The 27,751-nt window shown below is 34.8% G+C and overlaps 1 long non-coding RNA gene across 1 annotated transcript in view; it reads left to right on the top strand.

The window, feature by feature from the left end:
• Positions 1–1,082: 1,082 nt before the first annotated feature.
• LOC139486748 (uncharacterized) overlaps positions 1,083–27,751 on the top strand; it is a 39,643-nt gene continuing 12,974 nt past the window's right edge. Inside the window, exon 1 of the long non-coding RNA XR_011655628.1 lies at positions 1,083–1,350. This is a non-coding gene — a long non-coding RNA (uncharacterized lncRNA). The remainder of the gene's footprint in view (positions 1,351–27,751) is intronic.

The following is a 27,751-nucleotide window of genomic DNA, read 5'->3' as shown; positions in this document are numbered from 1 at the left end:
ACAACATAGACACCCAAAGAATAAACAACACGAACCCCACCAAAAACTAGGGGTGATTTCAGGTGCCCCGGAAGGGTAAGCAGATCCTGCTCCACATGTGGCAACCGTCATGTTGCTTATGTGATATCAAATCCGGTATATACACTACCAACAATTTGACTAGCAATTACATGTACATTAAATGCCGCTATATAAACAGTACTTTTAGGAAACATCACTAATCAGTACATTGAATGCCGCTATATAAACAGTACTTTTAGGAAACATAACTAAACAGTACATTAGATGTCGCTATATAAACAGTACTTTTAGGAAACATCACTATTCAGTACATTAATTTTTATATCATTTTCAGTAATGTTGGGAAAAAGTTGTTTACAGTACTGAAAATTTCAGTCATTTTACAGTACTGAAAATTTCAGTCATTTTTCAGTACTGAAAATTTCAGTCATTTTTCAGTACTGAAAATTTCAGTCATTTTTCAGTACTGAAAATTTCAGTCATTTTTCAGTACTGAAAATTTCAGTCATTTTACAGTACTGAAAGTTTCAGTCATTTTTCAGTACTGAAAATTTCAGTCATTTTCAGTACTGAAAATTTTAGTCATTTTCAATACTAAACTTTTTGTCATCTTTAAGTACTTCTAAACATACAATATTAGGTCAATGTCAGAAAAATATATAATGTTTTTTTTATACTGCAAATAGTTCTGTTTATTTCATATAAAATATAGTAACACAGCTATATTGTGTACGATGTCAATTTCATCATGGAACACTTTCTCCACAATCAGGGGTCCATTAAGGGATGAAAATAAGTTTGACATTTGTGTTACGATTTGAATAGCTATCAATTTATTAATTTAAGTTGCAGTTTAAAAACAATATTAGGTCAATGTCAGAAAAAATATTTTTGTTTGTACTCGGCGCAAAAATGGGGAAGGGCTCAGTAGAACTTCGTCCTTCCCCAGTTTCTCAGCCTCATACAAAAAATATTACTGAGACTGAGAGACTGGGAAGGACGAGATTTTACTGCGCCATTCCCTTCCCCAGTTTTATTCGGAATACCAAAAAGTTTATATCTTTATGACATTGACCTAATATTGTTTTTATACTGCAACTTAAATTAAAACATTGATTTTTAAATCGTAACTATCATATATTAATAGCATAAAAATCAAATTTAGTATTATCCCTTGATGAACCTCTGATGGTAGAGAAAGTTTTCCATGATGAAATTGACATTGCACAAAATATAGAAATCAACGACAACGGAAGCCCGCAATGAACGGTGTTTTAATCTTTTGCTGACGACAACTTCTAAATCTACTCAGGACCAGGATTCTTTAAGGTAAAAAGTTACGAAATATATCAAAGTATTTCACATTTGAGTATGGTGGTCCTGAAATCAAATAAGATGTTCAAACTTGGGGTATTTTAGTTGGGTGCAAAACTATGGAAGGGAATATCCGCCAAAATTATACAATTCTTAATTTGTGAAATGGCATGCAATTTCTTATTCTATAACATATGCAATTTCTTAATTTGTAAAATGTCATTTCTTAATTTGTAACATGTATTTTTTCCATCCGTTACACGAATTTCTACATTTCTTGATTTGTGAAATGTAATTTCTTGATACATGTGTAAACACAATTTCTTAAATTGTAAACGTATTTTCTCCATTAGTTTCATGAATTTCTACGTTTCTTAATTTTTTAAATGTAGTCACTTTGTTTTAGTCACGTTTTGTGAGATCGCGTCTGTGTAATAGTTACCGCTACCAGCCAAAGAGAAGTTGCGTTTCTAAAGAAAAATACAAGTCAAAAGTTTTACAAATCTAGAATAAAATAGCTGTGGAGCCATGTCAACTCGTACCTTCGCAAACTCGTACCCAATATTTACCAACGCGTATTTCTACCACAATATATTTCCACTTTTAAAAATGAAACCCATTTTCACACATTTCAAGTATATTTAAATAATATTTATAATTCATCATGTAAAGTTTACGGAAGTGTTTCCCGATTTTTGTTTGGAAAAAAAATTATGAATATCTGGTGCCATCTAATACTTTCGAATAGACCTATTTTTCAATAAATTGTGTGTCAGGTTATTTATTTTCAAAGTACCACAGAACAAACCTTTGATTTTTGTGATTATCAAAGCTTAGTATTTATTTTCAAAATCCTCCTCCCCCAGAATATCAAATAGTCGTCCCCTTAGTAGGACACTATAAGGACAACTAGCTGGATAAATAATAAACACACACGGACAATTACAGTAAGAGTACGACCTTTTGTTATTCTAAGGATGGAAATGGAGCCGGCAGGAAGATCTTTTGCGAAATTTTGTATTCATGTTAAAGATTTAACTTGTCGCTAAGCATGGCTTTTTTTTCCAGCTTTTACCAGCCCACCATATTCATATTCAAAATACTCCTGCCACCTCCCCCTTTTAACCCAACAAATCAAATGATTTTCTCCTTATTGAACACGAGTTTAAATTGATTGATTGTTAGTTGTTTGTTTTTAACGTCAAGCAACTAATATTTCATAAATGTTTAGACAAGACCCGAAACTAAAAGCCATGTATACAATATCATACATGTAACAAGTACTAAGAAGATGTGGTATGACTGATAATTTGGCAACTATCAACTGAAGTTCAATGAAGTAGTATTATCAATTATAACCAACTGTGTGGCCTTAAAAAAGGACAAATATCCATACTGTATATCAGTTATAAAAGGCAACGACAAAAATGTGAAACAATTAAGACGAAATAAAGTAACGGTCTAGCGATATATATAACAAACCCATTCTAAAAACTTCAAATATGAGTCGACAGATATGAACAAACAATAACCACTCAACTACATGCTCATGATAATGTGGTAGGATTCAACATGTGTGTGAGCGTTCAACCCCTAAACTTAAACAGTCAGTGTTGTAATAGTATAACATAAAAACAACGTTTAAAAGTCCGTTGCAATTGGATTGACCTAAAAGATCGATACGAGACACAAAAACAACTAACATTTACTAAAAATTATAAAAGTGAAGCACCAAAATAAGAGTATTTGTAGTAACTGAAAACTACTAGTACTAGCACACTATTTAAAAGCCAATTAAAACCAGCATATAAATCATGCTCTTCCAGACTAAAGTATCAACCACTGGCGGATCAAGAAATGTTCATAAGGGGCCGGGTTTGTGCAAGAGGATACTCGCTATTATCATGCTTCAGTATATTATCAACCCCGCCCCTAAATCCTCCTCTGTCAAGCATTACACAACAAACGGATTAGTCATAAACAGTCTGAAAAACGCCATTACCTTGCACACTTTTACCTTGAAACATATACATTTGAACGATTAAGGTTCTTAGAAAGTGGTGGTACTAATGTTTTGACGACTACTAGAAGATTTGTCTTCCAGGACCAACAGGGAATAAACAGATTTTAAGAACTCTGCAATATCTTTTATATGCAATTTCCTTTTCGGTCAAATATATATACCAGTAAAATATTGACAATTTTTAAAATAGTTTCAGATTATTTCAAAAAGATAATAGTCCGAGTTTTAAGGCATATTTGTTTATCTTAATTAAGTTAGAAAAGTATAAAGACAAAATATTACTTACACAGCAATTTTTTCCAACCATTATTTTTTTCTAGTATATAATAGAATCCATATCGACAGTTTGCTGACAATTTGCATATAGGCTATTTTTTGCGTGATTAAATCAAATATCTAATAAAAATATACCTTCATGTGCTACTTTTTTTTTTAGTAAAATAAGGTCGAAATTTTGTATATTTGCTCAAAATTCGGATTTGTGGACGTATTTTTCCTTTCGACAGAAATACATAACTTTTATGTTTTAAAAGATAAACATAATCTGTTTTTGTTAAATTATTTGTAAATTCTGTTTTACATGTATATATGTAAAATGTAGTTTAAATTTGTGCAAGGTGTTTTTTCAAATTATTCATATTTTTTTAAAGAAAGTTTACTGTTGAACACAGTTTTTATTTGTTTTTTTTTAAACTGAAAAAAAGTTTTAAATGTCTGAATATATTATTTTCTTTTTATTAGACATAATTTGGACTAATTTGTACACTCTGCACTTTCAGGCCCTCCTTTTTGCTACTTTGAGTCCTGTTACCAAGGACATATGTAAACATGTGGGCTAAGTTGTAATATTTTTTGTTAAGCTCATGTGGCTTTAGTGAACTAATAAAGTTTAATACCGCAGTCCAACTAGGCAACTATCGCACTACGATCTCTGAAAAAAATGCAAATTTTGGCGATCGTAGTGCGATCGCAGTAAGGTCGTATCACGGTCGTGGTGAGGTCTTCAAGATCGTGATGAACGTAGCCAACTTTGAACATGTTCAAAACAATCGTGGTGCGGTCGTGTCGAAATCAGGTCGTAGTAGAAGCGTAGTAAGAGCACACTAAGGTCGTGGTAAGATCTCAAAGGTCGAGACCACTACGATCTCACAGCGACGTTATTACGACCTCACGACGACCATCACGTTCTCACCGCGACCCAACTACGCTTCCACTACGACTATATCACCTTTACACCACGTTGTTTAAGACCATAGTATGATACTAGCACGCGCATGCCGTCCTCATTACGCATTTCTTACGATCTGACTACGTTCATACTACAACCATCATTCTCATTGTCATTTTCACATAAAATATTAAATCTCTCCAGGTTTTGTCTGTCTGTATGTAATTAAGACAACTTGTCCATTTTCTCTAACAGGCTACACCATGCCTGACACATATGTGTCATCACTGCTAGCGTTTACTAAAATATCGTGTAATTTTCCGTAATTAGAAACGTAATGACGCAACGTCAGATATTGCTACCATTTAGTGTTACAGAAAAATGACGTTAAATTGGAAACGGGCTTTATCTAATTCTTCCTGCTTTCCTTTTTGGGTAAACGCAAAGTATAACACACAAGTATAAATGCCGTGATAATCCAATCAAATATGATTTTATAATTAACATAGGATTTTAAAAATACCACTTTGAGCATCTGGTCCGCATGGTCAAGCAAGGCTTGAATAATTGTATAGTCATTCGTGTAGGGATTATTTTTTTTACTTATTGTCACTTATCACAGCTTCAAATTGAACCCGATCTTAATAATTTACGACGCAGAATATATGTTCCAAAAATTTTATTACATTGCCTACATTTTTTACACAAGAGTGCACACGCTGAAATGTCTCGCCTTCTATACTAATCATTGATATTATGTTGATAGTCCTAGGTGTAAAGCTAAGCTTTATTACAACTGTCACATAAACTTAACATTAACCAAGATAACTAAACAAAGACCAATGAACCTTGAAAATGAGGTCAAGGTCAGATGAAACATGCCAAGCAGACATGTTAAGCTAACAATGCTTCTATACAACATATAAAGTTGACCCATTACTTATAGTTTAAGAAAAATAGACCAAAACACAAAAACTTAACACTGTGCAATGAACCGTGAAAATGAGGTCAGGGTCAAATAAAACCTGCGTGACTGACATAAAGATCATAAAATATTTCCATACACCAAATATAGTTGACCTATGGCATATAGTATTAGATAAAAAGACCAAAACTCAAAAACTTAACTTTGACCACTAAACCATGAAAATGAGGTCAGGGTCACATGACATCTGCCCGCTAGATATGTACACCTTACAATCATTCCATACAACAAATATAGTAGACCTATTGCATATAGTATGAGAAAAACAGACCAAAACACAAAAATTTAACTATAATAACCACTGAACTATGAAAATGAGGTCAAGGTCAGATGACACCTGCCAGTTGGGCATGTACACCTTACAGTCCTTCCATACACCGAATATACTAGCCCTATTGCTTATAGTATCTGAGATATGGACTTGACCACCAAAACTTAACCTTGTTCACTGATCCATGAAATGAGGTCGAGGTCAAGTGAAAACTGTCTGACAGACATGAGGACCTTGCAAGGTACGCACATATCAAATATAGTTATCCTATTACTTATAATAAGAGAGAATTCAACATTACAAAAAATTTAAACTTTTTTTTCAAGTGGTCACTGAACCATGAAAATGAGGTCAAGGACATTGGACATGTGACTGACGGAAATTTCGTAACATGAAGCATCTATATACAAAGTATGAAGTATCCAGGTCTTCTACCTTCTAAAATATAAAGCTTTTAAGAAGTGAGCTAACGCCGCCGCCGTAGCCGCCGCCGCCGCCGGATCACTATCCCTATGTCGAGCTTTCTGCAACAAAAGTTGCAGGCTCGACAAAAATTGCACAAATCCCCAATTTACAGCCTCAATTTTCTCGAAAACGAGCAGTGTGACTTATGTTTTATTTTGTGTTTTACAAGATTGATCGTTTATATAAATATACAGTGTTAATTTCCATTGTTTAAGTTTAACCCAAGCGTACATTTTAGATAAATAAATTGAATGAACACTACGGTTCCTAATTTGTGCATTGGGATTAAAAATTCGTATTTATCATTACTTTCTTTTGTTTACAACTCTGTCTTGTGTTGTTCTGGTCGTACTATTTCAAATATTCAATTTCATGACTGTATCATGTGTTTCCATAAGTTTACCATAGTACTATCATATGGTTGGGTTAAAAAAAAATGGTAAACCCTAGTTTTTAGTGTTTTAAAGTCTAATCTTACCGTTTTAATTTATTGACATAACTGCACGACTCGATTCTCAATTATATGTGGTAAGATAATCGTTGCAAAGAATCCTGCTCAAACTTTAGTGAAAGACGGGTTTAACTAAATGCATTGTTGCGAGAGTTTATATTCTTTGTTGAAGGCAATTGTAGTGACCTGCAATACAAGTACCATTCAATTGAGTTTAGTTATATGTCTTGTGTTTCTGTCTCTGCCCTAGGTTTTCTATATTTTGCATGTGTAGTGCATCATGACATGAGACATTGTTATACCCTAGTCCCACTAGGCCACGATCGCACTACGATCTGTGAAAAAAATGAAAATTTTGATGATCGTAGTACGATCGTGTAGATCGCAGTAAGGTCGTATCACGGTCGTGGTGAGGTCTTCAAGATCGTGATGAGCGTGGCCAACATTGAACATGTTCAAAACAATCGTGGTGCGGTCGTGGCCAAATCCGGTCGTAGTAGAAGCGTAGTGAGAGCGCACTAAGATCGTAGTAAGATCGCAAAGGTCGCTGTACCATCGTAGTGAGAGCGTAGCGAACGCGTGATTCTATTCGGAGAAACTGCGCTACGATCTAATTGCGACGTTATTACGACCTTACTACGATCATCAAGTTCTCACCGCGACCAAACTACGCTTCCACTACGACTATACCACGCTGTTCACGACCATAGTACGATTCTAGCACGCCCTTGCCGTCCTCATCACGCTCTTCTTACGACCTGACTACGTTCATACTACGACCATTATTCTCATTGTCATTTTCCCATAAAATATATTAATTCTCTCCAGGTTTTGTTTGTCTGTTTGTAATTGGGACTTCTTGTCCATTTTATCTAACGGCTCAACCATGCTTATTGTTTTCATAGATTAGACCGTTTGTTTTTCCGTTTGAATGGTTTTACACTAGTAATTATTGGGGCCTTTTATATCTTGCTGTTCGGTGTAAGCCAAGGCTCCGTGTTGAAGGCCGTATCTTGGCCTATAATTGTTACTTTTAAAAATTGTTACTTGGATTGAGAGTTGTCTCATTGGCACTCATACCACATCTTCCTATATCTATTGACACATCTGTTTCATATCTGCTATCGTTCACTAAAATATCGTCATTTCAGCTTTATGGACCAGCAATAGGTTGTAATTTAGGTCGGATTGGTCGGTCCTACATCTCTACTTGATCAAGATTCGTTACTATCAGAGCTCCATCTGCCTCTACGTCAACCCTAACACCACGCCCACGTGTTCTAGTAGATTTTGGTGGCTTGATTGTATTTTTTTCGAGAAATCTACGTATTAATTAGAAATAGAACTGAAATAATGATACTGCATTGATATGGAACACGATGTTGACGTTATTGATGAGAGCGTAGTAAGATCGCGGTTTGAACGTAGTGTAATCGTGGTAAGAACGTGCTATAATCGCAGTAGAAGCGTGGTAAGATCGTGTTGCAATCGGATAACTCGTGGTATGGTCGTAGTGAGAACGTGACGAGCGTAGAAAGATCTTGATAAGCGTAGTAAGGTCGCAGAATAAGCGCGGTGAGAACGTGTTATAATCGTAGCGATCGTTGTAGAAGCGTAATGAGGACGTAGTAGCATCGTGAAAGCAACGAAAATTTACATTTTCATGCCGCTCATACCGCGACCTCACCACGATCTGAATTTAATTTAGATCGCGGTGAGCGTGGTGCGATCGTGGTCTAGTGGGACTGGGGCTTTACGTGTACCATGATGAGCTTTCGTGCAAGACTGCTGTGTGTATTTTTTACATGGAACATTTTATCAGACTTTGACTTTTGACTCCTGACCTACATGTATGCACGTTGGGTGTGTCATCATGTTGCAGTGTGTTTATCGGTATATTACCTTGACCTCAAAATATAATGTTCAATGGACCTTGCTTCTAAATATGTGGCATGTAGATGTGTTGTCATAAGATGATGAGTCTATTGGCACGAAAAACTTCATGTGAGCTTGACCTTTGCCCTCAATGTAAAACTTGTATATTTTGTTTGAATTAAATGGAGAATTAACTGTATGATTGGCACTCGTACTACATCTTTTAGATATATTAGACATGTTAGATATATAGATATATTGTTAGTTTTGTGTACCAATATGACCCTTTTTCTCAAAATCCGCTTTGTGGGGTTTTTTTTTAAAGGATGTCTTGACCAGACTCTAACTTTTTGACTCTTGACCTTTGCATATTGGATGTGTCTCTTGGTATGATTACCTTGACGTCAAGTCAGGAGTCTCTTGTTAGTCTTGTATGTTTTTAATTGTAAGTTTATTATATGATTTGGAGTTTGAACTGGTACACATTTTGTTAAGGGCCATCTGAAGCCCGCCTCTGGGCGAGGGATTTTCTCGCTTTGTTGAAGATATAAAAAAGAAGATGTGGTATGATTGCCAATGAGACAACTATCCACAAAAGACCAAAATGACACAGACATTAACAACTATCAATGACTATAGGTCACCATACGGCCTTCAACAATGAGCAAAGCCCATACCGCATAGTCAGCTATTAGGACCCATTAGTGGCCTTTGACTGCTTTCTGCCTTTTTGACATGGTTACTGTCTCTTTTACACATTCCACATTTCCATTCTCAATTTTTAAGAATGTTTGGTTCAGATGAAACTAAATCCTTTAATTTCCATGAATATCAAGTAAGAAAATGTACTGCTTCAGTAGCATCGTATGCTGCCAGTTGTGATAGATAATGCAAAATGTTTCAATCATTTTACCTTAGATTTCATTTCATGGACATGTAGGTATATGCTTCTACATCTCATAAAAAGTCACACAGAAGGTATACGCATATCAATAAACTGAACTCAATGCTAAGAACCTTTAAAGTACACTTAGACAGAGAGCTCAATCTAGTGAAACACTTTGTTAAGTTGGTCACATTTAACTTGAAATATCACTGTCTGTTACCAAACTGCACCGAGATTCTAAAAAAAAAAACGTGCAAGTTAAGTCTATTTAAAGAAGATTTCAATGGAAGTAAATAAGCTGATAACTGAAATAAATGCAAAATATGTCTATTAACCACAGATGCCCCTGCTTGTGAAAAAGATGAGTAGACTTCCACATATAGATGCAGGATTCACGTAATTTTGACCGTTTTGCGACCATAAGCATTGTGAATAATTTTCAAATCATTTGGTTGAGGCAAATTAAAGTTAAAGAACGGAAACAATAGATTTAGCAGTTTTCCTATCTCAAGGCTCCGGGTTGACATTTGTATCATTGGTACTCGTACCACAATTTTTACATATATAAAAACTCATGAACAGTGACGCCATCGGGACCCAATATCGAACTTAATAGATCTGTGTTATGGGGTAATGTGAATCGCATATAAGGTTCCTAACATTTGATTGAGTCAGACTTATTTATGAAAAAGAAACGAAAGAGTCAGCACTTCATATGTTTGTAAAGGGACATGATAACTCTTGAACGGTAAAATTGACACTTAAAAATTTCAAATTTGATTTTGTGTTGAGGTGGGGATCCCGCTTACATGTTCAACCCCGCCTTATTCGGTATGTATGTGCCTGTGGTAAGTCAGGAGCCTGTAATTCAATGAATGTCGTTTTTTAGGTGTTACATACTTGTTTTTCCTTCATTTTTTGAATATTGTTTTACAACGTCATTTCAGTGCCTTTTATTGCTGACTATATGCGGTATTGACTTTTCTCATGGTTGAAAGCTGTATATGACCTATAGTTGTTAGTGTTTGTGTCATCTGGTCTTTTGTGGAGAGTTATCATTGGCACTCATGTCACATAAGGGGGAGGGTTGGGATCCCGCTAACATGTTTAATCCTGCCTTATTTTATATGCACGTGCCTATCTTGTTTTTCGTTTATTTTTTGTACATAAATTAGACCGTTTGTTTTCTCGTTTGAATTGTTTTATATTGTTATGTCGGTGCCTTCAATAGCTGACTTTGCGGTATGAACCTTCCTCATTGTTGAAGACCATGTGGTGACCTAGGCTACATTGTATAATTGTTAATTTCTGTGTCATTTAGTCTCTTGTGGAGAGTTCTCACTGGCACTCATGCACCAGCTTCTTTTATATATCATGTATATTGTGTATATTAAGTTTCGTAGTATTTGGTAGACGCAAACTAAAGTTAGGAGCAGGGATGGGCACGATTACTGACAAATGTAATCGATTAATAATCGATTACATGAAGGATTTTTGTGCAATCGATTAATAATCGATTACTCAAATTTTAGTATGTAATCGATTACAATCGATTACTTTATCAAAAGTAAGTACATTACTTTTCGATTACTGTCAATTACATACTTCAACATTTCAACAAAAAATAACATGAGTAAAACACAATTATATTGCTCAACATTTGTATATATAGTGGAAATTAAGATCTTTACCTAATGCATCATTCAAAGCATTGTTTCTAAATTATAAGTTAATAGCTGCTTTTTAGATCAAATTTCTTGATGAAAATTAGAAATATTTAAAAAATCTCGTAATTTTGACTTTCAACATATATGAAAGATGTCATCGCATTGCAATAATCACTTATTCGTAACTAATTGTTTTTTTCAAAAAATTAGCTTTCTTACTGACACGTTAGCTTTTTTGTTTTTACTCTTTAAAAAAAATATTTTAGCATAGTTAATTACAATGTTTAAGGAAATATAAAAAAAAGTAGAATAATTAATTAGTTCAGCTAATTTTTAAGATCAAAATTTATTTTTATAATGACATGCATGTTTAAAAACTTTTGTTTGGATAACCACCCTAATTACAGATTATTTAACTGCCACTGGAGTACAATTTATAACCTGGGGCTAAATATTGTAAATTTCCTTCTTTATTAGACATAAGATAATTGAAATAAAAACAAAGTATGTTTGTTATTGATTAGAAGACTTTGATCATCTCATTAGTAAAGGCAAGAATGTTGTTAACTTCTCCAATCAAATTATATACAAAATATATTTATAGTGTCAAAGGGATACATGTATCTATTTCTAAAAAGAATTGCTATGCATTGCCATTGGTTCATTGTTAAAAGGATTTTGTGTTCTTTTTTAATTTAATTTATATACATGTATATATATCATAACATTTAAGAAATCAACTGTTTATGTATTCTAAGCTTTAATTTCAACTCTGATTGAAAATGATGTTTTCAGGAAATTTAATACAAATAAGCTTACTACTTTTAAAAAATGTAGTACAGAACTTAACGAAAGACAGACACATTTCTTATTTAAGATCTATTTTATTTTTTCAAATCTATTTTCTTATTTAAATATTAAAGCTCTTGAATTATTGACAAGCACATACATCCATTTGTTTCAAAAGCTAGATATAAAGTAAATTTAGGTAGGGGAGGGATCTGGTTACTCATAATGCAGCTAGAGACAATAGATAGAAATAAGGCAGTTGCTTAAATCTCAAGTATTGTTAATGCATAATATTTTATTTGTACTAAAAAGTGATAACATACATATTTTCCTCTGAAATAGGTTATTTTTCATCAAACTATTTTACTAAAGTAATCGAAATGTAATCGAAAAGTAATCGATGATTACATCCAAATTTTTGCTGTAATCGATTAAATTACGATTACATGTAATCGAAAATGTCTTCGATTACAGATTACTGTCGATTACTTGAAAAAATGTAATCAATTACAATCGATTACGATTACAGATTACGATTACCCCATCCCTGGTTAGGAGAGCGGAACCCGTTTTTATTGGATGTTCGGGACAGACGGACTAGTGTAACTCTTTATGCCCCTTAATCATGGCGCCAACACAGAAGTTCTGACTATTGTGCTGGTGATACACATCCCACTAGCACTGTCATTAACACATGTACACATAATTTTATTATAAAAATATTCAATCTTAATTTTGATTTCTTTATTTTTGGCCGAATTAGTATATGCATGCCCTTCACAATGACTGAACGAGTATCAAATTTGACAAATTTATTGTACATAATTATACATTTTATTATATTTTATAACCTTTTTTTCAACTAATTAAAGCTTACCAACTTATTGATCATGTCCTTTTTATGTCTTTTAACATTCTGTTTTGAACAAAAAGATTTGTTACATATACTTCACATGTATTTCTTTCAAATCTGACATTATTACAAAGCCATTAAATAAAATTCAGTCGAACTTGATAATCAATGTGCAATCAAATATATATGCAAGTCGTCAACTGGTCAAGTGGCTAGATGCACATATCGTTAGCCATATAAACAACATGTCCTAATTGGGTGGTTTTAAAACTTCTAGCATAGGCGGATCCAGGGGGTGGCGCCCCCCCCCCCTTTTCGTGGGAAAAATTTGGTTGATTATATAGGGAATCATTGAAGCATGACTGGATCGAGCCCCCCTTAGGAAAAGTTCTGGATCCGCCACTGTCTAGACATATTTACGTAAATAAGGGATGAGTAAAAGAAAAACAAAACAAAACAAAACAAAACGAATGAATTAAATAAAAGGATGTTCGATATACTGTATACTTCGGTTTGTTTTTAAAAATCTATACGATGCTTTATCTTTATCTAGTTTCCTTATCAAAATAATTAAAATGAGAAGATAAATACCTTATAGCTTCCTTTACCGTCGATGCTAAAATGTTTAATGTTATAAAATAATTATAGCGTCTTTGACCTACTTTACCTTTTTATTCGGAGACTTGCGGTTATCTTCTGTTATGTTCAACGGGAACATTAGAATGATCTAGAATAGAACCCAGATGGAACCAAGAAGTTGGGTTGCCTTAACCGAACAACCCGGATGTTGAACCAGTTACCATGGTTTCGAACCAAAGAACCAAGGTTCAGAACCAGAAAACCCAGATGGAACCAAGGTTTAGAACCAGAGTGCCCGGATATAACCTAATTACATTCGGAATTCTCATGACTTTTTATACCTTCAATGTATTTTCCAAATCATTTATTTATTTAGTATATTTACAAGATTGATCGTTTATATAAATATACAGTGTTAATTTCCATTGTTTAACGCAAGCGTATATTTTAGATAAATAAATTGAATGAAAACTACGGTTCCTAATTATTTGTGCAATTGTGATTAAAAATTCGTATGTATCATTACTTTCATTTGTTTACAACTCTGTCTTTCATTGTTCTGGCCGTACTATTGCAATTTGAAATATTAAATTTCATGACTGTATCATGTGTTTCCATCAGTTGGTTCGAGGCCACAATTGTCTCCCTTGATTATCGTTGTTCGAGACCACCACAATTCTGAGAATTTCTCGTCCCTTAATTTGATTTTCGTTGTTCGAGACCACAATTGTCGTCCCTTGATTTTCGTTGTTAACAAATATAGTCCCTAGTGTTGAAAGTGGGTTACTTGCCATTAATTTGTATACCTCTTCCAAATTTATTTCTCCATGTTTAATGCCTCAAATTGCAAGAAGGGGTGAAATTACACTGTAAACAAATTTGGGTTCAGAATTTTAAAGGAAAGTAGTGATTTGGTGCAGCTTAAAAAGGTTGAAAAATAGCACTTCAGAAGCTGTCAAAAGATTTGAAGACGCCCTAACATAAAATTGTCCATATTTTGAGTTAAAGCCGGTGAAGTTTTCTATAATTTTGATATAATTTGTGCCAAAAGTAGTACAACACACGGTAAAAACTACATTGAGAAAGCGCAGGTGGGATTTTTTTAATTTTCATTTATCTTCTAAAAGAAATACACTACGACATAATTGTGGTCTCAGACCAGTTTACCATAGAACTATCACATTGTTAGGTTTGAAATTAATGGTAAAACCTAGTTTTTAGTGCTTACCGTTTTAATTTATTGACATAACTGCACGACTCGATTCTCAATTGATAGTGGTAAGATAATCGTTGCAAAGAATCCTGTTAAACTTTTGCAGTGTTGCGAGAGTTTATGTTCAATTTTGAAGGCAATTGTAGTGACCTGCAATACAAGTACCGTTCCATTGAGCTTAGTTATATGTCTTGTGTTTCTGTCTCTGACCTAGGTTTTCTGTATTTGGCATGTGTAGTGCATCATGACATAAGACATTGTTACGTGTACCATGATGAACTTTCGTGCATGACTGCTGTGTATATTTTTTACATGGAACTATTGACCAGAATATGACATTTTGACTCTTGACCTATGCACGTTGGTTGTGTCATCGGGATACACTGTGTATATTACCTTGACCTTAAAATATAATTTTCAATTGACCTTGCTTCTGAATATGTGGCATGTACATGTAGATGTATTGTCATAAGATGATGAGTCTAGTGGCAATAAAAACTTCATGTGAGCTTGACCTTCGGCCTCAATGTACAACTTGTATATTTTGTTTGAATTAAATGAGGAATTGTCTGATTGGCACTCATACCACATCTTATTATATCTATTTTAGATATAAAGATATATTTGTTAGTTTTGTGTAGCACGACTAGCCTTTCCTCAAAATCTGCTTTGTGTTTTTTTTATAAGGAACTCTTGACCAGACTATGACTTTTTGACTCTTGACCTCTGCATATTGGCTGTGTCTCTTGGTATGATTACCTTGACGACAAGTCAGGAGTCTCTGTTTTTTGTTGAGCTTGTATGTTTTTAATTGTAAGTTCAGTTTTATGTTTTGGAGTTGGAACTAGTACATTTGTTAAGGGGCCATCTGAAGCCCGCCTCCGGTGGAGGGATTTTCACGCTTTGTTGAAGACCCATTTCATGGACATGCAGATATGGATAGTCTGTTTTTACATCTTAAAAATTCACACAGAAGGTATACGCATATCAATAAACTGAACTCAATGCAAAGAACCTTTAAAGTACACTTAGACAGAGAGCTCAATCTAGTGAAACGCTTTGTTATGCTGGACACATGTAACTTAAGATATCGTTGTCTGTTATCAAACTGCACCGAGATCCTGAAAAAAATATGAAAGTTTATTCTATAAGTAGAATTCAATGTAAGTAAATAAGCTGTTTACTTAAATAAATGTAAAATATGTCAATGGGCCACAGATGTCCCTGCCAGTGAAAAAAAAACCATGAGTAAACTTCCACATATAGATGCAGGATTCACGTTATTTTGACCGTTTTGTGACCATAAGCATTATGTAAGTTTCAAATTATTTGGTTAAGGCAAACTGAAGTTGAAGAACGATAACAACAGCTTTGGTATTTTTCCTATTTTAAGGAATTGTTGACATTTCTATCATTGGAACTCGTACCACATCTTCTTACATCTAATGACTCATGAACAGTAAAAGTGACGCCACCCAATATCGAACTTCATAGATCTGTGTTATGGGGTAATAAACATTGCGTATAAGGTTTATAACGTTTGATTGAGTAAAATTTATTTAAGAGAACGGAAACGAAAAATTCAGCATTTTCTATGTTTTTATAGGGACACGAATTCTCATAAACGGTAAAAGTGACGCTACCAAATTTCAAATTGTATTTTTTGTAGTGTGGTAATAAGCATTGTCCAAGGTTAGGGGTGTGGTGGGGATTCCGCCTTATTCGGTATGTATGTGTCTGTCGCATGTCAGGAACCTGTAATTCAGTGTTTGTCGTTTGTTTATGTGTTACATATTTGTTTTTCGTTAAATTTTTGTTCATAAATTTGTCCGTTTCTATTCTCGTTTGAATTGTTTTACATTGTCATTTCGGTGCCTTTTATAGGTGACTATGAGGTATGACCATTTCTCATTGTTGAAGACCGTATTGTGACCTATAGTTGTTAATTCCTGTGTCATTTGATATCTTGTGGAGAGTTCTCATTGGCACTCAATCCATATTAGGTAAAGGTTAGAGGATCCCATTGACTAATTTAACCCCGCCTTATTCTGTATGTATGTGCCTGTCCTAAGTCATGAGCCTGTAATTCAGTGATTGTCGTTTGTTTATGTGTTACATATTTGTTTTTTGTACATATATTAGGCCGTTAGTTCTCTCATTTGAATTGTTTTACATTGTCATTTCGTAGCCTTTTATAGCTGACTATTGTGTATGGACTTTGCTCAGTGTTGAAGGCCGTATGGTGACCTATAGTTGTTAATTTCTGAGTCATTTGGTTTTCTTGTGGAGAGTTCTCATTGACACTCATGCCAAATTTTCTTTTTTATATTGTGTATAAGTTTTGTAGTATTTCCCAATATTGGTTGAGGCAAACTAAAGTTAGGAGAACGGGACTCATTTTTTTGGGATGTTCGGGAAGGACGGACTAGGGTAACATCTTGTGCCTTTCTACTATGGCACCAACACACAGAAGTTCCCCATTAGCACTGTCATTAACACACACACACACACAATTTCATTATAAAAAATATTCAATCTTAATTTTTATTTCTTTATTTTTGAGCCGAATAATTATGTGCATCCCCTTCACAAGGAGTCTCAAATTTGACAAATTTATTGTATACACATACATTTTTGTAATATTTAATAACTTATTTTTCAACTAATTAAAGCTTACAAACTTAAATTGATCATCAATCTCTTTCTTTTTATATGTCTTTTAACATTTTTTTTTAACAAAACGATTTGTTACATATACTTCACATGTATTTCTTTCAAATCTGGCATTATTACAAAGCCAAATAAATAAAATTCAGTTGAACTTGAAAATGAATATGCAATCATTCAAATATATATGCAAGTCGTTAACTGGTCAAGTGGCTAGATGCACATATCGTCGGCCAATTGAACGACATGTCGTTTTAAAACTTAGGGGCGGATCCAGCCATTTTAAAAAGAGGGAGGGGGGGTTCCAACTATATGTCCCCATTCAAATGCATTGATCGTCAAAAATAGGGGGGTCCAACCCCCGGAACCCACCCCCTGGCTCCGCCACTGAAACTTCTAGAAAATATTATTGGAAATAAGGGATGAGTAAAGAAAAATAAATGAAAACAGAAAGACTGAATTAAATAAAAGGATGTTCGATATACTGTATATTTCGGTTTATTTTAAAAATCTATACGATGCTTTATTTTTATCTAGTTTCCCAATAAATAATTAAAAGAGAAGATAAATACCTTACAGCTTCCTTTACCGCCGATGCTGAAATGTTTAATGTTATAAAACAATTTTAGCGTCTTTGACCTACTTTATCTTTTTATTCGGATACTTGCGGTTATCTTCTCCAAGTTCAACGGGAACATTAGAATGATCTAGAATATAACCCAGATTGAACCAAGAAGTTGGGTTGCTATAACCAAACAACCCGGATGTTGAACCAGTTACCATGGTTTCGAACCAAAGAACCAAGGTTCAGAACCAAAAAACCAAGATAGAACCAAGGTTTAGAACCAGAGTGCCCGGATAGAACCTAATTGCATTCAGAATTCTCTTGACTTTTTATACCTTCAACGTATTGTCCAAATCATTTATTTATTTAGTATATTTATATATAATATATAATTTTATAACTCGCTTGACCATCACGAAAAAAACAACCATGACATTATACTGTACCATGTTAACGACGGACAGACGGAAGTCGGACATTTGTATACCATAATACGTCCCGTCAAAATTTGTGCATGCAATATTTGCCACTGGACATTAAGCAACCAACAATTAATCAATTTATAGGACATAGTCTTGGTATTAAGCTGGCATTTAAGGCAGCGCCTTCCTCATATCAAAAATGATATAACTACATAAATGACATTCTATCGAAAAACTGTATCGGATACCAATAGGTTGTAATTTAGGTTGAATGGTCGGTTATATCTCTGCTGAATCAGGATTCATTACTATCAAAGCTCTCTCTGACTCTACATCTACCCCTATCACCACGCCCACGTTTTCTAGTAGATTTTGGTGGCATGCCTGTATTGTTTCGGAGAAATCGACGTATTTTAAATCAGAAGTAGAAGGAATGGAAGAGTATTGATATGGAACACGATGTTGACGTTATTGTTGAGAACGTAGTAAGATTGCGATATACACGTAGTATAATTGTGGCAAGGACGTGCTATAATCGCAGTAGAAGCGTGGTGCTATCGTGTTGCAATCGCATAAATCGTGATTTGGTCATAGTGTAAACGTGATGAGCGTAGAAAGATCTTGATAAGCGTAGTGAGGTCACATAATAAGCGCGGTGAGAACGTGGTATAATCGTAGCGGGATCGTTATAGAAGCGTAATGAGGACGTAGTAGCATCGTGAAAGCAACGAAAATTTACCTTTTCATGCCGCTCATACCGCGACCTCACCATGATCTGGATTATACTACGTTCATACCGCGATCTTACTACGTTCTCAGCAATACCGTCAATATCGTGTTTCATATCAATATAGTTCCAGGCCTTCTATTTCTGATTAAAACGGAGATTTCTCGGAAACAATACAGTCATGCCACCAAAATCTACTAGAACACGTGGGGTGGTGGTAGGGGTTGATGTAGGGGCAGAGGGAGCAAAGTATGAACGCCATACTAAACTCCAAATAGTACACAAGAAACTAAAATTAAAAATAGTACAAGACTAACAAAGGCCAGAGGCTCCTGACTTGGGACAGGCGCAAAAATAGTGGGGTAAAACATGTTTGTGAGATCTCAACCCTCCCCCTATACCTCTAGCCAATGAAGAAAAGTCATCGCAGAACAATACGCACATTAAAATTCAGTTCAAGAGAAGTCCGAGTCTGATGTCAGAAGATGTGACTAAAGAAAATAAACAAAATGACAATAATACATAAATAACAACAGACTACTAGCAGTTAACTGACATGCCAGCTCCAGACTTCAATTAAACTGATACTATACACATAAGTAGTATAATACTTGTCATCAAGAGATGTCGGAAAGACCAATCAAACCTAAATTACAACCTTTTGCTGGTCCATAAAGCTCAAATGACGATATGTTAGTGAACGATAGCAGAGATGACACAGATGTGTCAATATATATATAGGAAGATGTGGTATGAGTGCCAATGAGACAACTCTCCATCAACGTATAAATCTATAAAAGTAAACCATTATAGGCCAATGTACGGCCTTCAATACGGAGCCTTGGCTCACACCGAACAGCACGCTATAAAGGGCCCAAAAAATACTAATGTTAAACCATTTAAACGGGAAAAAACAACGGTCTATTCTATATAAAAACGAGAAGCATGGTTGAGTCGTTAGAGCAAATGGATAAATACATTCAAACAAACAAAATCTAGGGAGTTTTTTTTTATATATTTTATGTGAAAATGACAATAAAAATGATGGTCGTAGTGTGAACGTAGTAAGGTCGTGAGAAGAGCGTGATGAGGACTGCAAGGGCGTGCTAGAATCGTACTATGGTCGTGAACAGCGTGGTAAAGTCGTAGTGGAAGCGTAGTTGGGTCGCGGTGAGAACGTGATGGTCGTAGTAAGGTCGTAATAACGTCGCTGTGAGATTGTAGCGCAATCTCTCCAAATAGAATCACGCTCTCGCTACGATTGTACAGCGACCTTTGCGATCTTACTACGATCTTAGTGCGCTCTCACTACGCTTATAATACGACCTAATTTCGCCACGACCGCACCACGATTGTTTTGAACATGTTCAAAGTTAGCCACGCTCTTCACGATCTTGAAGACCTCACCACGACCGTGGTACGACCTTACTGCGACCTACACGATCGTACCACGATCATCAAAATTTCCATGTTTTTCACAGATCGTAGTGCGATCGTGGCCTAGTGGGACTAGGGTATGAAAATGACAATGAGAATGATGGTCGTAGTGTGAACGTAGTCAGGTCGTAAGAAGAGCGTGATGAGGACGGCAAGGGCGTGCTTGAATCGTACTATGGTCTTGAACAGCGTGGTATAGTCGTAGTGGAAGCGTAGTTGGGTCGCAGTGAGAACGTGATGGTCGTAGTAAGGTCGTGATAACGTCGCTGTGCGATCGTAGCGCAGTCTCTCCGAATAGAATCACGCTTTCGCTACGCTCTGGCTACGCTCTCGCTACGATTGTACAGCGACCTTTGCTATCTTACTACGATCTTAGTGCGCTCTCACTACGCTTCTACTACGACCTGATTTCGCCACGACCGCACCACGATTGTTTTGAACATGTTCAAAGTTGGCCACGCTCTTCACGATCTTGAAGACCTCACCACGACCGTGATACGACCTTACTGCGATCTACACGATTGCACTACGATCATCAAAATTTGCATTTTTTTCACAGATCGTAGTGCGATCGTGGCCTAGTGGGACTAGGGTATTAGATCGCGGTGAGCGTAGTGCGATCGTGGTCTATTTTTTAGTGCGTGCTGAAATATTTTGGTGATTACAGAGAACTGCTCTTAAATGTAGAAAAAAACATTATATTTTGCTGTATACATTGTATTTATCTAATTTAAAAAAAATGCACGATTTACGTGGCGACGGTTTTTATTTTAACCATAAAAAATTTTAAATCTTGTTTTTAGGAACTTTTTTATGATTTTTTGAATTGTGATTTATTATTAATGAATGGACCACAATTAATTATACATGTTTTATTCAGTTTTTTATTATTATAGTCACTGGCATACATTATTATCTAAGAAGAAAAACATATGTTTTTGCTGTATATTTATCTCATTTAAAAAAATTGCACAATTTACGTGACGACGGGTTTTTTTTTTTTACCAAAAAAATTTATAAATCTTGTTTTTAGGACATTTTTTTATGATTTTTTTAATTAGATTTTTTTTATTAATGAATGGACCACCATTAATTATACATGTTTAATTCAGTTTTGGTTTGATATATAGTCACTAGCGTTGTGTCAAATAAACTGGCGTAACTAAACTTTTTAATAAATTATCGTAAACTTTGTTTATGTAATCCAACATAAAAAAAAATGTGCTATATTCGACGGCAAATTCCATAGATTGCTTTATATAAGTTTTAAGTTTGAGTCAAGCTGGTTAAAATTTGTAACTTCTTCATCATAATATCTCCTGAAGAAGTCCTGATTCATTAGCTCACCTGTGCCGAAGGGACAAGTGAGCTTATGCCATCACTTGGCGTCCGTCGTCGTCCGTCGTCCGTCGTCTATCGTCTGTCGTCGTCTGTCGTCGTAAACTATTTCAAGAATCTTCTCCTCTGAAACTACTGGGCCAAATACTTCCAAACTTTAACTGAATGTTCCTTAGGGTATCTAGTTTGTAAATTGTATCCGAAGTTATGATCTATCAACAAACATGGTCGCCATTGCTAAAAATAGAACATAGGGGTCAAATGCAGTTTTTGGCTTATAACTCAAAAACCAAAGCATTTAGAGCAAATCTGACGTGGGTAATATTGTTTATCAGGTCAGGATCTATCTGCCCTGAAATTTTCAGATGAATCAGACAACCTGTTGTTGGGTTGCTGCCCCTGAATTGATAATTTTAAGGAAATTTTGCTGTTTTTGTTTATTATCTTGAATATAATTATAGATAGAAATAAACTGTAAACAGCAATAATGTTCAGCAAAGTAAGATCTTCAATTAAGTCAATTTGACCAAAATTGTCAATTGACCCCTTAAGGAGTTATTGCCCTTTAAAGACTTTTTTCACAATTTGTTCATCATGTTGACTTACTTTAAAAAATCTTCTCCTTTGAAACTGCTGTATCAATTTCAGCCAAACTTAGGCTAAATGAGTTTCAGAGTATCTAGTATAAATTTTATATTTTATTTCCTTGTATGTCAAGAAACATAGCTCCTATGGCTAAAATAGAACATAGGAGAAATGATTATTTTTTTTGGCTTTTGAAGAAAATAGGACGATCCAAAAAACATTTAAATAAATTGAAAAGCCAAAATAATCATTGATGAGAGATTTAACCAAAAGAATTAAGGTGAGCGATTCAGGCTCTTGAGAGCCTCTTGTTTTTTTGGACTATTCAACAGAATATATTCTGGAGATATACGTAACAGAAGAGACCAATAAAAAAATGTAAAAAACGCCCTAGGTCTGTACATCTATATCAGCAGTTGAGTACTAGTGCTAGTCTCAAGTATTTTTGGGACTTGTCTGTTTACGGTCCTTGGACAGAAAATTCACTTAAATTATTTCCGCACTTTTGCATTATGCTTGACGATATTTACTTGATATTTGTTATATTCAATGTAGTTTAAAGAACTAGTTTAACCGATAGGGGACTATATATATATGTATTGCCATGCAATAGACAACTTTCGAGTTTGATGCATTTTCGTCAAAAACTCTGGTTTTAGTGAACATCATTCGTACGTTTAGGGGCATCGTCACTTCCTTTCCAATGTTGAGCGAGTGGTTGCAAAACTACATTGCTTTATTGTACAAATTATTCGGCAAATAAAAATCCTCATAATTAACAATCAGCATTGCTGTCATAAGGAGACTGTGATTAAGTACTTACAAAACAAACTTTATTTTTAGTTTATCCTGTATAATGACGATGATGAACGGTAATAGTGCAGGAAACAGGCGACCCCTTCTATCTAGTAAATGACGTCAAAAAGGCGTGCATAACTGACGTGTTTAATGCCTAATTTCACTTATTGACGCCGGTGGCGGATCCAGAGGGGGGGGGGGGGGGGGGGGCGCAATCTAATTAAAAACCGATCTCTCATCGCTCCTGTTTCTGATATGTCGCGTGGGAGAACGCGACATATCAGAAACAGGAGCGATGAGAGATCGGTTTTTAATTAGATTGGGGGGGGCGTAGAGGGCGTACATCCCCTTTGCTTGGACTTTTTTTATTTGTTTGTAAAATGATTAATCAGACTTCGTGAATTTTGCCATTTCCTGTGTATTTCATTTTTATGCGACAATTCTTTACTTATAAAGATAATTTCGCTGGTATTTACTGATTGTGTCAAAGTCATGTAATTCTCTATGGTGGAGTTGACCAGTGCGTCAAAAAAAACGTCACTCAGTCATTTTGAAATTCAAATTACAGTTACACGTTGATTAGGCTGAGGATGACAACCATGCATGAAACCTTCAAAGCGACACAGGATTGACCAAGAACGTAGTGACTTCTATTTCACTATTCAACCAAACAGAAAGTAAAACTCTATTACACTCTCATGAAAAAAATAATCCGCAGCAATATTATTTACCAACGAAAAAATGTTTAACCCCAAACGCCCCAGCCCTATTTTAAAATAACATGATAGTTTAAATTGACATAATAGCTGAATAATGATCCACATTCAGTATATTAAGCTCGCTCTGGATAGCTTGAAAGTCTAAGGTACGAACCATTTGAATTGAGGAGGCAGTCTATTAAAGGTATTTGAGAGAAAAAAATCTGACTCTTATTTTTGCATTAAATAAAAATTCTGGACGTATCTGGATTGAAAACAATAATCTTATCAACTGTTTTGCTATTAGAAACGGAAATTTCCAACAGAATTATTTAGCATTAAATGAACATGATGAATAAAAAACGGGCGTATTTTTTTGAGGCCGGGGTTTGCGTATCTGACCGGAATGTCTGTTTCGCCGAACTGTTATATTGAATACTTTTTTTCAAGACTGCAACCTGACTGCTGAGTGTGGCCTTTATCACGGTCTCCATTTGTCGACCGTCATTCACAAATTCCTTGTCATTTCAGACTCATTCGTATCCTTTGGTTGATTTGGAACCCCCTAACCTCCCTTAATTTTGTTGGGTGAAACATATCAACCAAACATTTAGATATAAATTGCTTGTTTGAATTTTTGAACTCGTGTCGGTTGTATTCTAAATGTCATCCAAAAGCCTGGTGTATTTCTTGTCCATAACAAGAAATCTGTGAGGTTATGCTTACTTAACATACAACAAACGAGAATTTTCCATGTCTATTTTATTGACAAGTCCCACATCAAATATATCAGTGTATATAGCTTTGGATCCATACTCATGAACACTTTATGATAGACAATCAATAGGGAGAATACAACATAAAAAATGTCCAACCCTTACACTTTACAGCAACTATAGAATATACATGCCCCACGCCAGGAAGCATTTAAAAAGTGCATTTTACACTTATTTTATGTTTTTTAGCCAAAAAAGGTCCCAAAAACTTTTGAAACTTCGCCCCCCTTTCAAAATTTCTAGACCCCCCCCCCCCCCCCAGTATAGAACAATTTTGTCATGAAATTGTCTCCTTTGAAAGTATGCAAAGTGCATGTGCATGCAGGTCAAAATTTAATTTGTTGAATGATTTTTTTTATACTATTAGTGGGTGCCATAGGAGGTCCACTGGAATTTTTAGCGAGAATAACTTGGCATGGGAGAAAGGAAGAAAGACCATTCACAAGTTGACTACCATTTGTTTTCTCTGTTTTGATTTCAAATGAGAGTGCATAAGATAAAAAGATTCCCTGAGGAACACCTCCTTTTTTGTGCTCTAAATTTTCAACCCTCGAATTAAGATTTTCGATCTAAATTAAAATGAAAACCTTGCTTTCTAACCGATCTTTATTATGTGCCGGATCGGCAACTTTTTAATTTTATTTCATAAGAGAAAATCTGCATTGCCGTTAAACACATGCACGTTGTCTGCTTGGATACCCGCCGCAAATCAATAAGAAATAAATAGCCTAACTCCAGGATAATAAATTCTTGCATCACGTGATTTTTGCCACAAGGAGCTTATACCGAATATGGAAAGTGAAACTAAAATTCAAAACATAACATCTGAAGGCGGGCACATAGAAGAAAAGAAGGTTTTATTTTTTTGGCAAAGGGTTCCTAAGTAATCTTCTCTGCATGTGTTCAAAATATACATGAAATATTTGCAACTACCCCTTGTCTGTTCTATAAATTATATCTGTTACTTTAAAGAATTTAGATAAATACATGTAGGTAATGAGTCCATTGGACACAGCCCCGCTTGCATATCATATAAAGTTATAAAAGGACATCACTGAGGAACAGTAAAAGTGATACTACCTAAATTCATTTTGTACTTGATCCGAGTTTTGTCGTAATAAGTATTGTTTATAAGTTACATAACATTTGGTTTAGGCAATTTAGACTAAAGTTAAAAATAGAAACAAAAAATTATCATTTTTTCATTTGTATAGGGGCATAACTCTAAAATGGGTAGAATGACGACACTAAAATTCAAACTTAATCCGTTTTTTGTTGTATTTAGCCCTGTTTATATAAGTTTTCCAATTGTAAAAGATATACAAGACCAACACAGGCTTAAGGTCTCGACTTCGGTCAGACACAAAAAGGCGGCTGGTTTAAACTGGTTTTATACACGCCCATCATTTCCCCTTCAACTCTAGCCTATGTAGACATATATAATTTTAACGTCCACAATTTTGAGTGTCATTTTCAAAGAATAAATGTTGAGGTCCCTAACGAATATTACCCGGCTCTACAGCTGCCCTAAATTGCCCACTCTAAACGAAACTTGCAGAAGGGGTCTTTTACATATGTACCATAGCTTGGTTGCTATATCTTCCTTTACGTTTAATATGACGGTGCTAGCTATGAAATTTAATTATGATTAAACTGCAAGCTATCCGCTGTATCTCAAAAGGCTATCTGCTTCTTCAGAAAATCCGATAGTAGTGATTATCAATCCATTTTATTTTTACGAAAAGATATAAACAACAAAAATAATCAGCAATACTGTATACAATTCTATAAGCAATCATCATTCCAAAATGTTAAACAGTTACACCAAAAAAATAGTTTCGTTTCCACAGTTTTACGCAATTCGACTTTTGTAACTCGCAACTCGACTTTCTCAAGTCGGAACTGGACTTTCTTAACTCGCAACTGGACTTTCTTAACTCGCAACTCGGCATTCTTAACTCACAACTCGACTTTTGTAATTCGCAAATCGACTTTCTTAACTCGTTCTTAACTCCCAACTCAACTTTCTTAAATCTTATTGTGTCTACAAATAGTAAACAATCGTACAATACTCGACTTTCATCATCGGATAATTGTATTGTCACTAAATCAAATACAGAATTATACAAAGTTTTTCTTTTACTGGTCCAAAAGTGTGGAATTCATTATCCAGTGAAATAAAAAAAATAAAAAAGTATATCTGCTTTCAAATACTCCTACCAGTCGGAAAGCCAGTTGAAATAGAACAAAAGAATCGAAGCTCTTTGTTAGAGAAGGCGATAAGTGCTTACTGTAATGTTTACTACAGTAACAACATTTTTAAATGTAAATAGAAATGAATAAATCGACATTTTTCTCCGAATACGGAGTGTTTTATTTTATTTTATTGCATAAGTTTTCAATTTATCTATTAATATCAAGTCGACGTCATGGGTATCCATCAAGTTGGATGTAGAACATGCATAACCTCAGATTTTTTTAAAAATTTTACCACGCACGGAGAACATATGTATCAATCTATTAGTTCAGTAATTTTCATGTCTGCCCTTCCATTATGTGACTCAAGAAAAAAAATCAAAAAAATGGTTAACAAATGTATCGAAAAGAGAAAATCGAGTGCACCTTTTTATGTTAAGGCGTGTTTTACATGTAGGAGTATATTTTGTCTTTGAAACGCACAAAGCAAGAGTATTTGATATATCATCTCGCTTCAGATTCTATCATTTTTAACCGGATTTTTGTGACAAAATGTCGGTTATTGAATTGGGGATGTACGGCGGACGGGCGGGCGGCAATCAAATGTTGTCCGTGCATTAACTCATGAACCGTTCAACCAAAGCTTTTAAAATTTTAATACGTTGTTACTGACAACTAAATGAAGGTCAAGTTCAATGATGGCGATTTTGACTTTTACCGTTCAGGAGTTATGGTTCTTAAAAGATTGAAAAATGGAGTTTCCAGTCGTGTCCGTGCATTTACGCATGAACTGTTCTACCAAAGCTTCCCAAATTTTAATATGTTGTTACTGATGACAAAATGGAGGTCAAGTTCAATAATGACGATTTTGAATTTTACCGTTCAGGAGTTATGGTTTTGAAAGATTGAAAAATGGCGTTTCAATTCACGTTGTTGCATTTACTCATGAACCATTCAATCTAAGCTTTTCAAATTTTAATAT

This window comes from Mytilus edulis, chromosome 8, assembly GCF_963676685.1.
Source record: "Mytilus edulis chromosome 8, xbMytEdul2.2, whole genome shotgun sequence".
Lineage (NCBI taxonomy): Eukaryota > Metazoa > Mollusca > Bivalvia > Mytilida > Mytilidae > Mytilus > Mytilus edulis.
This window is presented reverse-complemented; position numbering and strand designations above follow the sequence as displayed.